The 15,605-nt window shown below is 37.0% G+C and overlaps 1 long non-coding RNA gene across 1 annotated transcript in view; it reads left to right on the top strand.

Moving 5' to 3' along the window:
* The window catches only part of LOC106037299 (uncharacterized), a 68,591-nt gene that overhangs the window by 37,865 nt on the left and 15,121 nt on the right, over window positions 1-15,605 (top strand). The window lies entirely within an intron of this gene.

Below are 15,605 nucleotides of genomic sequence, written 5' to 3'. Positions count from 1 at the left end.
GCAGTCAGACCCTAACACTTCATCTCTGCCGCTCCTTCACAGACACTCTCTACCCCTGCTCCACGTGGGGCGCCTCCCATGGGAAGCCATCCTTCCCAAACTGATCGCGCAGCTAAACTCCACCATGGATGCTCTCTCACTCCCCTTCCTCAAAGTAAAAGGGGGAGAAATACAAGGGAAAGGGCTCCTCAAGGATTGACATAAGGACAGCGAGATCACTCACCAATTATCATCACTGCCAAAACAGACTCAGCATAGGGAGATTAATATAATACATTGGCTATCACTAGCAGACTAAAACAGTAAGAAAGTAAAAGCAAACTGAAAACATCTTCCCCCTCCATCCAACAACTTCTACCTCCTCCCCCAAGCGGTGCAGGGGAATGGGGAATGGGGGCTGCAGTCAGTCAGTGCGGACACTGACTCCACTGCTCCTTCGTGGTCACTCCCTGCCCCTGCTCCACGTGGGGTCCCTCCCACAGGATGCCATCCTTCCTGAAATGTTCCTGCATGGGCTGTCCACATCAGCAGCTCCTCAAGAACTGCAACATGGGTCCACACCATGGGGTCCATCCATCAGGAGCAAACTGCTCCAGCATGGGTCCCCCACGAGTGGCAGCTCCCCCCAGACCCCTGCTCCTGTGTGGGTTGCTCTCCACGGGCTGCAGCTCTGGCCCAGGGCCTGCTCCTGCGGGGGCTCTCCATGGGCCGCAGCCTCCTCCAGGCCACATCCACCTGCTCCACCGGGGGCTCCTCCACGGGCTGCAGCGTGGAGATCTGCTCCGTGTGGGACCCATGGGTGCAGGGGGACAGCCTGCTCCCCCAGAGGCCTCTCCACAGGCCACAGGGGAACTGCTGCTGCGTGCCTGGAGCACCTCCTGCCTTCCTGCTGCACTGACCTTGAGATCTGCAGGGCTGCTTCTCATTCCCCTCTCTCCCAGATGCTGTAGATTAGCAGTTTTTTTTTTCCACTTTCTTCGATCTGCTCTCCCAGAGGCCCATCCAGCGTCGCTCATGGCTCGGCTGTGGCCAGCAGCGTGTCCCTTTTGTAGCTGGCTGGAGCTGGCTCTACTCTGACGTGGGGCAGCTGCTGGGCTCTGCTCACAGAGGCCGACCCTGCAACCCCCTTGCTACCAAGCCCTTGCCACAGAAACCCTATGCAATGTACCAAACAATACACCCATTTAATTGACTAAGTGATGAGAAACAAAATGCTGTATGTTGATTGATTTCCATTCATGATGAGAAGATGAATCCCACAAGCTTCCAAGATCATACAAAGCCGTAGTTCTGAAGGTACTATGATGGGTACTGACAAGCAGGGCTCCTACCACTTCTCATCACCATCGAAATCCAGCACATAATAAGGCTGGCCCTTGTCCCTGCTGAAGAACTATTTCATCCTGACAGAAGCCAACCACACAAGAGGCTTCAATTAAAATTCACGTAACAGTGTCAATGAATGACAAATGAGGGAACCCAACCCATGTTTGAATCCTAATGGTGCAGCTTCCCTCCACCTCCCGTTTTATTTAACATGATCACTGATACCGTCTTTTCAGTTTTTACTCATTTTAATTGTGCATGATTTATTTCCTTGTTTCATCAGCTCCATCTATCAGAGAAAAATGAGAGTTATGAAAAAGAGTCTGAAGGCTGCCAAATACTGACTTTTTTATTAATTTCTGCTATATATATGATTAATTTCTTCCTTGAACACTGGACTGATGGCTACATGCACTCTGACTCATGTTTAAAATAATGAAATTATGGCAGTATTTAAAACAATATATACACTTATTATAAACCTCCCCTCATTCATAAAGGTTACATACTGAGTAGTGAAATGGCTAGACCTATAGACCCATTTTATTTTGCAAATCTTAATTGTTCTGTTCTTTTACAAAGATACTAGTATTTAAGGCATATTATTTTAGAATAAAGGTTTCACTTTCCCTAAGCATTAGGACTTAAAAAATAATAATAATAATAATAACTTTGACATTTCATTTATAGGCATTTTAATTATCTGGATGGTTTCCTTTAAATGCTAGAAGTAGGCAGGGAGAATTTGTACTTATAGAAGGAGAAACTGCTTCCAGGAGTTCCTAATTTTCATGTGTTTTGAATTTTAATATCTTTTCTGGGTCAGGTTTTCACAGACTTAGAAGAGGGTATACATTGACCTTAAACTATTGTACAGTTTTAATAATATTTTTAGTCTCTATTGGTTATTTGCGAGAAAGAGCTCTAGTTTGTTTATGCTTCTTTTTCCCTCTACTTTCCTTCCACAGTAGCAGAAAAGCCCCAAGGCTTCAGAGAACAGGCTGTCCCTTTTTTTTCTTCTTTTCCCCACCTTCTAACTTTTAAAAAGACAAATACAAGGAACTGTGAAATCCACTAGTCCATGGGGTCAGGAATTTTTCACCCACTCCTGTCAGTTTGGACTGCTATTTTTGAGATAATGAATCCCTGAACTCCCCTCTTGCAGTATCTCCCATTAATGAAGCTGAATTTTTATAGAGCTTTCTTTTCTTTCCACCTCACATCCCTTTCCCCCTCAGTTTCTTTTAGCTTCTTACATTGTTAGGGATGTAGACAAGTAATGACCCCACTGGGAACATTTAGAAATATTTTTACTTACTTTCAATTTGGTGTTATTTTTGCTTCTTCTTCACCTTTGCAGTCATTGTATACCTGTTTGACAAGTATAAACAGCAGAACCAGCTCTAGGAGATATAACCAGAACAAGGTAATATCTGAAGTCTCATCACCTCAAAATGTGGCAACATGATTTTACTTTAAGTTATAATGATGTTCCTCCTTGAGGCTCAGTCAGAATAAAAGTGTTTTTGGCCTAGTCCCGGTCTGAGTTACATCACTGTAAATAGGGCACCTCTCTCTTGAAGAAGGAATTGTAACTGCTCTGGCAAACTGCTGTAGCTGAAATGAATTATCAGGCATGTAACTACAGACAAGTGGGACCCAATAATTTTGTTGTTGTTGTTTGTTTGCTTTAAAAGGATGGACAACAAGACATTTTTTGTTTTGTTTTTGTTTGTTTTGGTTTAGTTTGATTTTTTTTTTTTTTTTAATCAAAGGCATGAGAAAAGGACTTGAGGGTTGGTAGATGATTTTTTTATCTGAAGTACCCTATACAAGTTTCCATTCCAAAGAGGTGAAATGGGGATTCCAAATGTGCATGTTGAGATGGGGAAATTTGTCCTTTCTATGATTTGTCTATCCTGATTTTTTTATCGTTTCAGCCCTTCAGAACAGTAGCTTCTTTAACATATCTGGCATGGTAGAACACTGATCTTGTCTGAAGCTCTGAAACTCGTGAAATGTAAATAACAATGCATTTTAGGCTATATCACTTTTGTAAAGATCCACAAGTACAAGTTAGCTTCCCAGGCCACGAGTTTATGACGTTTCAGGTTCTTCTGATTCTAGTTCAGACAAATCAGTTAAGTTTAGCATTTTGTTGTCAGCATGAGCTTTTTCTTTCAATTTTAAATTTTCTGTAGCATATTCTGAAAATGACTCAAGTATGCACCTAACCACACATTTCACTTTTAGCGCATGACTAATCCTTTTGACTTCAGTGACTATAATAATGTTTTTAATGTTATAAGGAGCTGAAATTCTTTTGCAAATCAGAAGCAGGCATCCCTGAACTGAACAAGCATCGGTCCTTCACATGCCAACCAATCTGCAGTTTTAAAACCTTCAGGAAAATATGGTTTTCAAGTCTGATGAAAAAAACACAATAAGGACTAAATTTGGAAACAAATCTGTTCTGCCATTTTTCCCAGCTACATTAAAGGCTGGTGACTATGTTTTTGCTTGGTTTGATTTTATTGTTCTCATCATATAAATTCTATATAATACAGATGCAAAATGAGATGGGGGATCGGGAGGGGGTGGGAGTTTTATAATTGAACCTCAATGAGCTTCAACAAAATATGGTACTTACATGAACTATGAGTCCAGGTATGGTGCACAGAGCAAATAATAAGTGAGAGTTGAATAGAAAGATGACCAGCAAGCTAAATGGAACTAAGTAGTTAATAAGCAGAGAGTTAATGAGTTTGTGAGTTAATAATCTATTGAGTTTAGGTTCTCTGCTTCAAGGTGATAATATGCAGTTTTAAGTTTGTGGCTTACCTATTTCTAACTTCAGTTATACATTTGTGTAACAAAATGTCAAACTTCAAAATCCCTTCTTGTCATGCGTATGAAAACTAGTATGACTTTTCCACACCCGTCCACAGTAACTGAGACCATAGAGAATGACTTGGGCAGAGAAGAGTTTAGACAAAAAGGGAAGTAATATATATATATATTATTTTAACAAATTATATTTTTTAACCTATATTTCTTATGACACAGTAGCAGTACAATAAATAGTGCTAAAACTTAAGCAACATCTTTACCCAAACTGCAATGAGCCCTATAAAAATCAGTAGACCCAACTGTGAAGTAAACTATTAGCCATGTGTGCCATGGTTTCATAACATTCTTTTTAATTTTTCTTCATCCCCATAAAGCCTCATGCTATGAAACAGAAGACAACCACACAGCTGAAAAGGTTTTAAAGAAAAATGTCCACTTGAATACTTTTATGATAATTTTTAACCCGTTTGCAGCATGATCTGATTAATAATAATAATAATAATAACAATAACAATAATAATAATAATAAACTATTTATTTATTTTTAAAATAATAATAATAATAAATTAAGATTATTGGATTATAGGTTCATAAATTTTTGAAACTATCCACTCCCTTTTCTAATGCCAGTTCATATGCCTTTCAGATACTTTTTATCCTCATATTTATGAAACTGTCCTTTCAGGTAAGCTAGTATCACTCATAATTTATTTATTCATTATTACTATTAATCTATTTATTATTATTTATGTACTTATTATTTGAGAGAGGTTTTCAACATTATAAAATTGTTTCATAAAGCTGTGTGAAAAAACATGGCACAAATGTATTCTTTTTCCTGTTTCTCTAGTTGAACTGCTGTCCCTTCCCCTAAATATCTCCTGGCCTGTTTCTGATTGGCTGTGGCAGAGGGCTCTGAGATCTCAAAAACAAAACAAAACAAAACAAAAAAATCAAATCAAATCACAAAACCACACTAAAGATATTAATGATAACCATTGTATGAGCTCAATGTTAGCACAAGGATGATGAATGCCCTAGCAGAGGGGAATTTGGATTTCTCATATTAAAAGAATGATGAGACATGCAGAACTATAAGGAAAAAAAATAATATATATATATATATATATATATATATATATATATATATCCTCTGTTAACAGAAGAGCTGGTCTTGATAGTCCTATAAAAGTTGGGTCTCTGATCATCGATTGTCCCCACTGTGGTCAATGGAGAAAGTCCAGTATCTCAAAAGAGATCTCAACCCTTCTGAAGATAATATCTAAACTAGGTGGAATGATTAGCTGTCCACGCGTTCTATTTGGGGGGGTGTCTTATGTGGGACATGCACCTGGGGCACAGTTTATCTCTGTACATCATTTAGTGGTTTTCAGAATGAATTGAGTGACAGAGTGTGAAAGGAGACGAGATGAAAAACAACAACAACAACAACAAAACTTATAAGGGAAGAGTAAAAGAACTCAAGGTTTTATGTTCAAGAAGCGAGGGACATGTGGGACACTGCTGCATGCAGGAAGAGTCATCTAGTTCTTGTGTTTGGAATGGTAACTGCACATTATGGAAAACTTGAGGCAAACCCTTCAAACTGAGGTTTTAAAACACTAAAGAGACTGTCTGGGGATGATACAGAGATAACTGAGACCTGAGGATCCTGGAGATGCAACTGATCCTGCTTTAAGGTTGGGTAATGCACTTCATAATTTCTCAGTGTAATTTCTTACCTTGCTTTCTGTATTCTGTGAGGACAACATATGCACAAATAATTTAAGTGTGAACAGTGGCAAACTGCCATTGATTTCAAAGGCATAATCAGATCCTCAGTTTCCTTGTTTCTTAAGCGCTATGCAAGAAACACAAATGCTTTTTAAACTACCGTATTTTTTAATCGTAATTTTAAAAAGTGGAACACTAGTCTTTTTAGTAAATATATATATATATGTGATATCCAGGATATGAGAGATTCACTGAGATGTCCCTGTCCTTAATGAGAAATCACAAGGAAGATTACTGCCATCGCTTGCCTATATGCTCTGACTTATCAGTTGGTCTGGGAGTTTAGGCTCCTGCGATATTGAATGAAGATTATAAGCCAGATGGGCCACAAATTCTGTCAAGCCTTCTTGGCAGCTGCTCTCATTACAAAAGCCAGCCAGCCTTTTCCAAAAATAAGAATGTGAAGCAAATTGGGCTTATAGACCCTTATAATGCAATTGCACGCAGAGATGGGGACCTGAGCGGGCAGGCAGAAATATTATTGATGGCTGCTGAAAACAGGGAATAAGATGTTATTAAGCCAAGTCAGAGATAGATATCGATAGCTAATATAAAGCCTTTATTGGTTTACAGGCTCCAGGAAAGAGGGTTCAGAGCTTCGACCCTTTGCTTTGCTTTTAATTTCACTGGAGATGCAGGGTTTATGAATAAAACATATCTTCACTCATGATTCTGATATTAGTCACTACTTTCTGTGTCACTCGTTCTCTCAGAGCAAGCAACATTCACTAACTACATAAACTTTGAAAGCTTTATTTTATAGAGGGGGGAGGGATGCAAACTGACAAAGAGGGAGTGACTGTAGAGGGAAGAAAGAAAAGGAAAAATAAGACAAAAGGCAAGAAAGTGAATGTGAGACTACAAACAAGAATAGGGATGTGAAAGAGAGGAATACAAAGGAAGTTTGGGGAGAGACGACAAGATAAGAATGGATAAAAGAAAATGGCTGGAAGAACTGGTATTGCCTCTCTCGTACAACAAGGGGAGAAGACATAGTTGTTCTGCTCCTGCGTAGGTGCTCTCTAGGTTTGTACAGAAAAGAGAAGGTCCCCGGTAAGAGACATGGGGGATTCTTATAGCCATACGATACATAGATTGGCTCTACATCCCATTTAACTTTGTGTATCTGTTAACATATATGCAAATATGGACAATGATGGTTTTGTTCCTTTCTTAGACTTCTCTCACACTATTCTGAAAATCTACCAAAACTCCCTAGAGTGAAGTACATTTCAGAACAGTAGCAAGGACTGGGAGACAAAAGAATATGTGCTACAGAGATAATAAAAGTAATTTATGATAATCTTTTCATATCATTATCAGTCCAGGTCAGTGAATATGTCTCAAATGGCCTGGGCTGTGCAGCAAAACACACACCAAGATCCTGTTCCTCCCAGTAGACTAGACTAAGATTTAGTTGTTAACATACTGTCAGTGATGCTAGCTCTGCTCATACAGCTTTCTTTTCTGTGGAAACAAAAATATAAGATAAGGACCTGTAGGACATGGCTAGTTCCTTCTGATGAAGATCTAGACCTTGAATGGTCTATACCTTGGATTCAAAAATTCAGAGTGCTCCAATTTCCCCCTGTTTAGATGCGGACAGTGTAGTTTCAGTATCTGCATCTCTTCTAGTCTCATCTAGGACATGACTATTTAGATGCGTGAAAACAAGATTAAACTCCTTTTCTCACAAGTTAAGCTGTTCAGAACATCAGTGTGGTTTCCACAGAGCCATACTAATGCAACATTATATTTGATCTAATGAATCCTGCTCTGAATGTGATGAGTGGGGAAGGATATGACATTGAAGTATTGTTTAGAACCAACAAATGTGTCCCAAACGACAACGAATCTGATGACTTCAGATTTGTGTAAAATATTGAGAGTGGATATAACTAAAGAGTTTATCAGAAAAATATCTTCTAAAATAGACGTTTTGGGGTCCAAATTTGAGCCTGTCTATATGTTTTCCAGCACAGTGTCAGCTATGAATTTCACCCCTCCTGAAGATAATGATGTTCTTTTGGATAAATGTTTCACAGAGCACCCAGTTCCAACCAAAGGGCTTTACCATAGATTTGATAGGAGTAGAGAAGATGGAAATGTCTAGTTGATTGACAAATGGCACAAAGAGTAACATCATTATAATATTGTTAATAATCTAGATGTATTCCAGTGATCTAGTAATGGAAGAAATAACCTGGAATACCCATATGAGATTATGTAAATTATGTAGGTTATTGGCCCTGTTTTGAATGGATGGTTGCAGATAAGACATATATATATATCATTTCAAATCTGAAGTATTGAGTACTTTTGTGATTCTGTAATCTGCTAACACTATTGGCACAGTTATGTCCCAAGTTACTAGGAAGTAAGAAGAACCACTTCAGACATTAGGGTGCTCATTTGTAAAGTGCACAGGATAAAGGCAGCAGTGTCATTCATCTTCTGCTTCACAAATGAAAATAATAGCTGAAATGTATGCCAAATTGACTAAACTAATCAACCACCCTTTTGATGAGGTTATTATGTAATCACTACACTTTCTTCCAGAACATTTATGAAATCACAGATGATGCTATCCAGTTTTTATAAGTATTAGTTCAGAAAATAGACTTTAATTCCACCACCACCTCCCTCTTTTAATTAATAATGAACCTCAGCATTGTTTTCCTCTTCACAGCTTTGAAGTCAGAACTAAGGCTGCTCTTCCATCTTTCATTCACTTCATAAATTTTATGGAAAGACTACTCATATGTTAAAACAATCATCTGGGATTCAGTTTCTGCCTCCTTACTCTTTAGTCTTCCCATATTTCTGTGAAATAGGGTTGATAACATCTTTTCTCTTTTTAGCGCATGTGTCCTTTAAAAAAAAAAGCTATCTATGACCCTTCCTAAGATATTGAATAGCAATATCTGGAAACAATTGGCTATCCAAATAGACTAACTGGTCCAGCAAGTTACATATGCATTTGCCTTACTATGAAATAAAAATAACAATCAAATTCAAGCAACAGCAATAGCAAGCATCACAGGAGCGTTCCATGCATCCTAGACAGCTTTGGTGAAGCCAGGGAGAATTTGCCAGTTTTAACATTAGACTGTATATAATACACCCTCTGCTTTCTTACCGTTATTCTAAACGTACATCTCTTATTTCTAACAGTAGTAAATAATTGTTAAAAGTTGTTCAAAGACTAGTATATACTTCCGTGGAACATTAATTGTCTCTTTCTGACAGCATATAATAGAGGTTTTGTACATGTTATCCATAAGCTTTTAGTGAATGGTCCTGTGGCCACTCTTCACATATTTCTGAGTGTTATTACAAACTCTACATGGAAAAACATTGGTTTGACCACTAAATTTTATAGAATGGACTTTGCTTGAAAGAGGAAGATTGGTCTTACAAGTAATATGAGTGAACCTTATCATTCCAAGATCTATCACGCACTCTGAACCTAAAGAGATTCAGAAATGAAGCTTTCCAGCATTACTGCAAAGCAACCCAGTAAAACAACTTGTAAGATAAGAATTTAGCCTGAGAAAAAATTGTAGCATTTGCTGTGTAGTGTGAACAAACAATAAAGGTACTGGCAGGACCTGACCAGTAAGCATGACCTGGGTTGTGTTTTTCACTTGTATTCAATTATTTTAAATGAAATGCAAATGCATTAGGAAATAATAAAATAAAATAAAAATAAAAATAAAAATAAATAAGAGATGAGAACCGTGCAGTCCCACAGAAAACCATCTGCTGTGAATCTTCCCAGCATGTGGCACTGTATGCCCTCAATGCTGATAGCTCTTCTCTTTACAGCAGCAGTGACTAAATGTTTCACTGCCACAGCTGCTTTTTGGCTCAGCTGCTGCTTGCTGGTTGTACTTCAATTTCTCTTTTCATTTTAGATTTCAGTGGCCCCTTTTCCCATTATACTGAGTAATATATGAGTCTGAATGATGTGTGTAATGGGAAACTGATGTTATGTGTGTACTTTATTGACACAACTGACAAGAAAAGCCTTAGCCTACATCTCTAAGTAGTGTAATTTATTGTTCACTATCCCCTACTCACCCACATATAATAGTAAATGAAAGAAAAAGAAAGAAGAATTGTAATATTACTCTTTCCCTGAACACTTACAAACAAACAAACAAAAAATCATTAAACCTGAAACAAGTGTTTTCTGCCTCTCATATAGCATGACTAGAGAGTAATGCCTAAAATTTTGCCCCCAGACAGGGAGGTGGATGAAGACACACTATTTTTTCATTACTCTAAGTCTCAAAATGATTATCTGTTTAGGGATGGATGTCATCTGTTTCACTGGAGTTTTCTTTCTCTGCTCCACAAACACTGTACTTGTCCATAGAATATGATTTTGAAGTGGAATGAAATTCCATTAAATCCAATAATTTGAATGAAATTCAGTGTCAGAGACATCGATATCATTGTGAGATGATCATTAACATGATTTCAGCAAGTCAGTCAAGCTGTAATAACCAAAAATAATGCTTCACTCTAATTCATTATGTCTTTCTAAGACACCTTTCTATATATATGGTCATCAATAAGAAATTTATTATAGCTTTTTCCAAAACATCTCTTCTATATGCCAAATGATTGACAACATAAAGAAAACCTACTGACACTGTCTAGGCTCTCTGCATTCTAGACATCCCATACTGAATAACTATAAAGGTTCAAGTAAACCATTTTACTTTTTATTTGCAACAGGCTGGAAACATGCATGTAGTCCATATCTCAGATGGTGAGTAGTGACTCATCAATGGTTTGAACAAGCACTGAATCATGAAATGCTTTGTGATTGTTTGTCCCATTGTATAACCTACTGTGAAGAGAAATATAACTTTAACAAACATCAGGCAACATCGTGTTGAGGATTTGTATCTTGTGAGTTGAATTATATATTCCTATCTTGCAAAGTTTCATTTGTTGCTTCCCAATTACAGGATGTCCAGGATAGCAGCAATCACTCTTGGCCTGTAGTTACACTGCCTTTTTAATGATTTTGTACAGCAAAACAAGTTTTTGATAAAGTAAAATCTGGTTATCAATTGCTGTGGCAGGTGACATATAAACTGCATTAATGCAACATCTTATAAAAATAGTCTACACTTCTCTGAGCTTCTAAATTAAGAACATCTCCAATATGTGATATGTGTATGTATATGCATAGGAAAATTAGAATATTTTTTTCATATTTTCCCCTTCCGAGACATTTTTGTTATTTTATATTTCAGTCGGTAATTTATAAAACTGTTGGATTTTTCCTCCTCTGCTTTACCTCCTTTCTCACCCATGTACTTTTACACCTTTATATATGATTATTAGGTTCATTGGTTTTACAACCACAAAGGACCTTGTGGATAAATAATCTGACCTGCGTGAGTCATAGCATAGGCTTTCACCGTCCCTATACATAATCCTAAAACCTGTCATTGAACTAGAACACACAATGGTGAAAGGCACTTAGTTCTGATAAAGATTTCAAGATTTCGGTGGTGAAGAATCCATTTGTTATAATGGGTGACTAGAGACACTATGCAAACATGTCTGGGGATTTGCATTTAAAATAAGAGTAAAATCTCTTTTTTACAGCTGAAAGATTGAATTTTCTCTCTTGCTTTGGCATAATAGCATTCAAACTGAATTTTCTATGTTCTTTGATTAGTAAAAGAGTCCGTGGTTTCTGCATAGAAAACAGAAAGAATGTTTCCTTCGTGAAATTATTCTGCTTTCCTCAGGTTTCTTTGGGTTTCTTTTAAATTGCATCTACTTAGAAGACCTGAATATTTCCCATATTTCCCCAATTCAAGATGCTCTTTTCATGTTATTCTACTTTTCTAGAAACTAGGAAGAGGTGGTACTATTCCTTTCCCCTGCAGTTCCCTCATGCACACACGCTTTCTTACATTGCTGGAAAGTCATTAGAAAAAATGAGAACAAATATCAGTATTGAAACTCTTACTTCATAAAGCTTTTGTCCTCCACATGCTTTGATACTGAGTATTTTGGAGGAAATACACACAGAAACGCACAAAAAACCTACCACTTTATAAACATGTATTCATGAAAAATAATAAATAAATAAATAAATAAGAATTCAGTGAGATACTAGTTTTGGATTAAAAACAATAATAGACATATAATCCATATTTTTTACAATATATGTTGCTTAGGATTCATTTGACAATCCCTCCAATAGAAACTAAATTTGGGGTATTTAAATATTGTAGGCCTTTCTTTAGCTTATATAAAGGAATACAAAATGTCACCAGAGAAATCTAGTTGATAACAACCCCAGTGATATTTCCTTACTAATGAAAGGGATGCAGTCTGCAAAATTTTCTCCTCAAACAGTCTTTACTGGCATGATTTCACAGGACCTCAAAGGATGGTGATGTTACAGATTCTAGTCCTGTAACATGAAAAGCTTACTGCCACGACACAGGAAACAGACCCTCATGAATCTCATGGATTTAAAATCCTGTCAGCTAACAAGCCAAAAAAAAAAAAAAAAAAAAAAAAAAGACAGAGAGAGAAACCTTTTACTTTTCATACTTTTCACAGAGGGCTTCCATTGTCATGAAAAACCATAGACATTTGTTCTGTGCTAGCACTGAAAATAAGGTTTCTTAAAGCTTCTCATGGATTCCACACTCAAATCAACCAAAGGAAAACACCAGTCTGTCATACTGATCCCTGGGCTACTAATACCTTTATTTGAAAATCACATACTCTAACTCATTTCTTTTGAGGATCATAATAAGTATTCTGAGTTTAGCGAAACAATTGTAGAAACTCTTTTGTGCCTTCCACTGGCACTTTACATCTGCACTCCTGCAGCATGGCACAGACCTTATTGGAAGGAAAGGTCCAAAGGGGAGGGAGGATCTGAGGCGGGGATTTGGAGAGGACAGAAGACAGGAACTGTTTTGGTGTGGAAGCTGCCCCACAGCTACAGAGAGAGACATCAGTGCACCCACCATACAGGAGGTGGGCAGATTAAGTACAGTGCTTAGGAAAACAACATGAAAGAAATGGAGTTACAACTGCTGTGATACTGCAGTGACTCACACAGCTTTAGCCAGCATGGAAATCATATAGCATTGGACCATGCATTTCCATGTACAGGCATGAGGGAATTATGTTGCTTAGGGAACCTTGATTCTGACACATCCTAATTTTGAGTAAATTTTACATTTCAAAAAATAATTAATATATATATATATTAATACAAATAGAGAGGTATAGACATATGCTTATGGAATAAAGAATCATTCATAGGACATAAGGAGTTAAAGATGTGTGGAATGACACTGAGTGGTTTGCATATGATTGATTTTAAGGGGATATGTGGTTATAATGAAGCCAAAGCAGACATAGGTGAAACAAAACATGTCTGATTATACTCTAGTGATCACAAATCAGTTCCTTGATTCCTTTAGCTTACTTGAAAGTAAAACAAAAAGTAGGCTTTTTTTCTTTTTTTTCCTTTTTTTTTTTTTTTTCTTGTAATTTTCATTTCTGTTTTAACACTCTTGGTTTTCCAATCTCAGCTTCTCTCACTCTGACTTTTCCATCTGCCTACTCATAAACATCCTTTTGAACATATTGCCATTTTTACTATTAAAAGAGAAGCATTTCTTAGTATTGAATTATTTGATGTTATTGCATTTCATTCCTCTAAGGTATCACAAAGTATAAAATATATAGGTGTGAAACACAGGGTGCAGTACAGAAAATAATTGAACTTTGTGACAATGTAACATGACCCATTTCATTGAGATGTAAATACTTCCTACAAAACTCACTTCACTGTGTTCATTTAGAAATTCAAAGTTAGCGAACATATACTTTTCAGATATATTTAAGTAATATGTCCTTGCAAAGTGAGAAAACATCTCTCTGCCTGAAAATTCAACATTCTGTTATAGTCAGGACTACTTAACATGACATTTCCAAGACAGAAAATAATTGGCTTTTTTTTTCTTCTTTTTTCTTAGCACGTAAATATGTTAAATAACATTACTTCAATATTTTTCTATGAACATATTAAACAAAGAAAGAAAAAAAAAATACAAAAGCAACTAAAATGTGCACACACTACTCATCATTCCTGTGAAATAAAATATTAAATATTTAAGGTAAATTGAAATACATCAGTGAAATCAAAATATGTCATGCTGACTTCAGATTTTAAAAATATATACTTTGCCATTATTAAATTAAAAGTAACATTGAATTTTAAAGTCAATCTGAAATGGAAATTTGAATTCCAAAAAGTCTAACAATTCTAAAAATTCTGGGAATGTTTTATTTGATCTTTGTTTCACTTTTAATGATATCTCTGAAAAGAAAAAAAAAAAAAGTTTTTTGTTTTGCTTCGTTTTAGTAAGTTATCAGAGTAGCTCATTGTAATGATGAAGCTGGATGTCTCCTGAGAAGCAGAACAAGGAGGATAGGTGGGACTGAGAACTACAGCTCCTAAAGTGGTGGGTCATGAAGCAACAGGAATCAAGTTGAGCCTAGGCATAAAGGAAACATATAGAAGTAGATTTGAAAGTGGCCAAATTCCTTGAACATTGAATGTTTGTATTTACTACTCAAACAAACTCACTTGTAGTGTTTTGAAGTAATGTTATGACCTCATGACCTATGACAATTAACTGCTTATATTACTGAAATTTTTTTATCTTTAACATTTTTCAACTATGATAGTTCAATAAGATAAACCCTTCTAACTACTCAATGCAGAAGTATACAAAAGCTATACTATGCTTCTCTTTTATTTTTATCACAACAGTGGCTTATTTGTCAGGGTAATGGAGACTGACTTTCCAAAAGTCTCAGCTTCTTACCCACATCACTTTATGATGTGACTATCTTTTTGGTTCATTTCAGATGTCTCTTAAAAGCTTTTACTGGGCTTCATCTCATGCCTTAAACTGCTTAAATATTATGTATATGTATTCTTTACTAAATGGAGAGCTCACACTTGATTTTTCTTTATCTTTGTAACCAAGATTTAGATATGTTTTGCTGTTATGCCTCTTTCTTCAGCAGGGATCATTCTCTATTTAATTGATAACTGACATTTTGATTCAGGGCTTTCAGTCACTAAGGACAATCTTACATCCTTGCAAGCAGTCCATATCACCCACAGTGTAATACTGGACATCATCTTTTCAAGAACTAAATAAATCTCTGAAGATCAACCTGCAAGGATGTGTTGAATTTCTCATGAAGTATTTTCTCTGATAATGTTTTGACTGGGATAGGTTTTGGATGGGATAGAGGTCATTTTCTTCCTGGTACCTGGCATGGCATTGTGTTTTACATGTAAGATGAGAATAATGCTGATAGCACACCGATGTTTCAGTTGTTGCAGAACATCACTCACACAGAGCCAAGGATTGTTCAGCTTCCCGTGCTGCCCTGCCAGCAAGGGGGCTGGGGTGCACCGGGAGCTGGGAGGGGACAGAACCAGGACAGCTGGCCCAGCCTGGCCAAAGGGGTATTCCATACCCTGCATCATGCTGAACAATAAAACTGGGGGCGTTGACCAGGGGAGCTGCCATTGCTCAGGGACTGGCTGAGTG

The sequence above is a fragment of the Anser cygnoides genome, chromosome Z (genome assembly GCF_040182565.1).
Source record: "Anser cygnoides isolate HZ-2024a breed goose chromosome Z, Taihu_goose_T2T_genome, whole genome shotgun sequence".
Classification (NCBI taxonomy): Eukaryota; Metazoa; Chordata; class Aves; order Anseriformes; family Anatidae; genus Anser; species Anser cygnoides.
The sequence above is the reverse complement of the archived record's forward strand: the minus strand, read 5'-3'. Positions and strand labels throughout refer to the sequence as shown.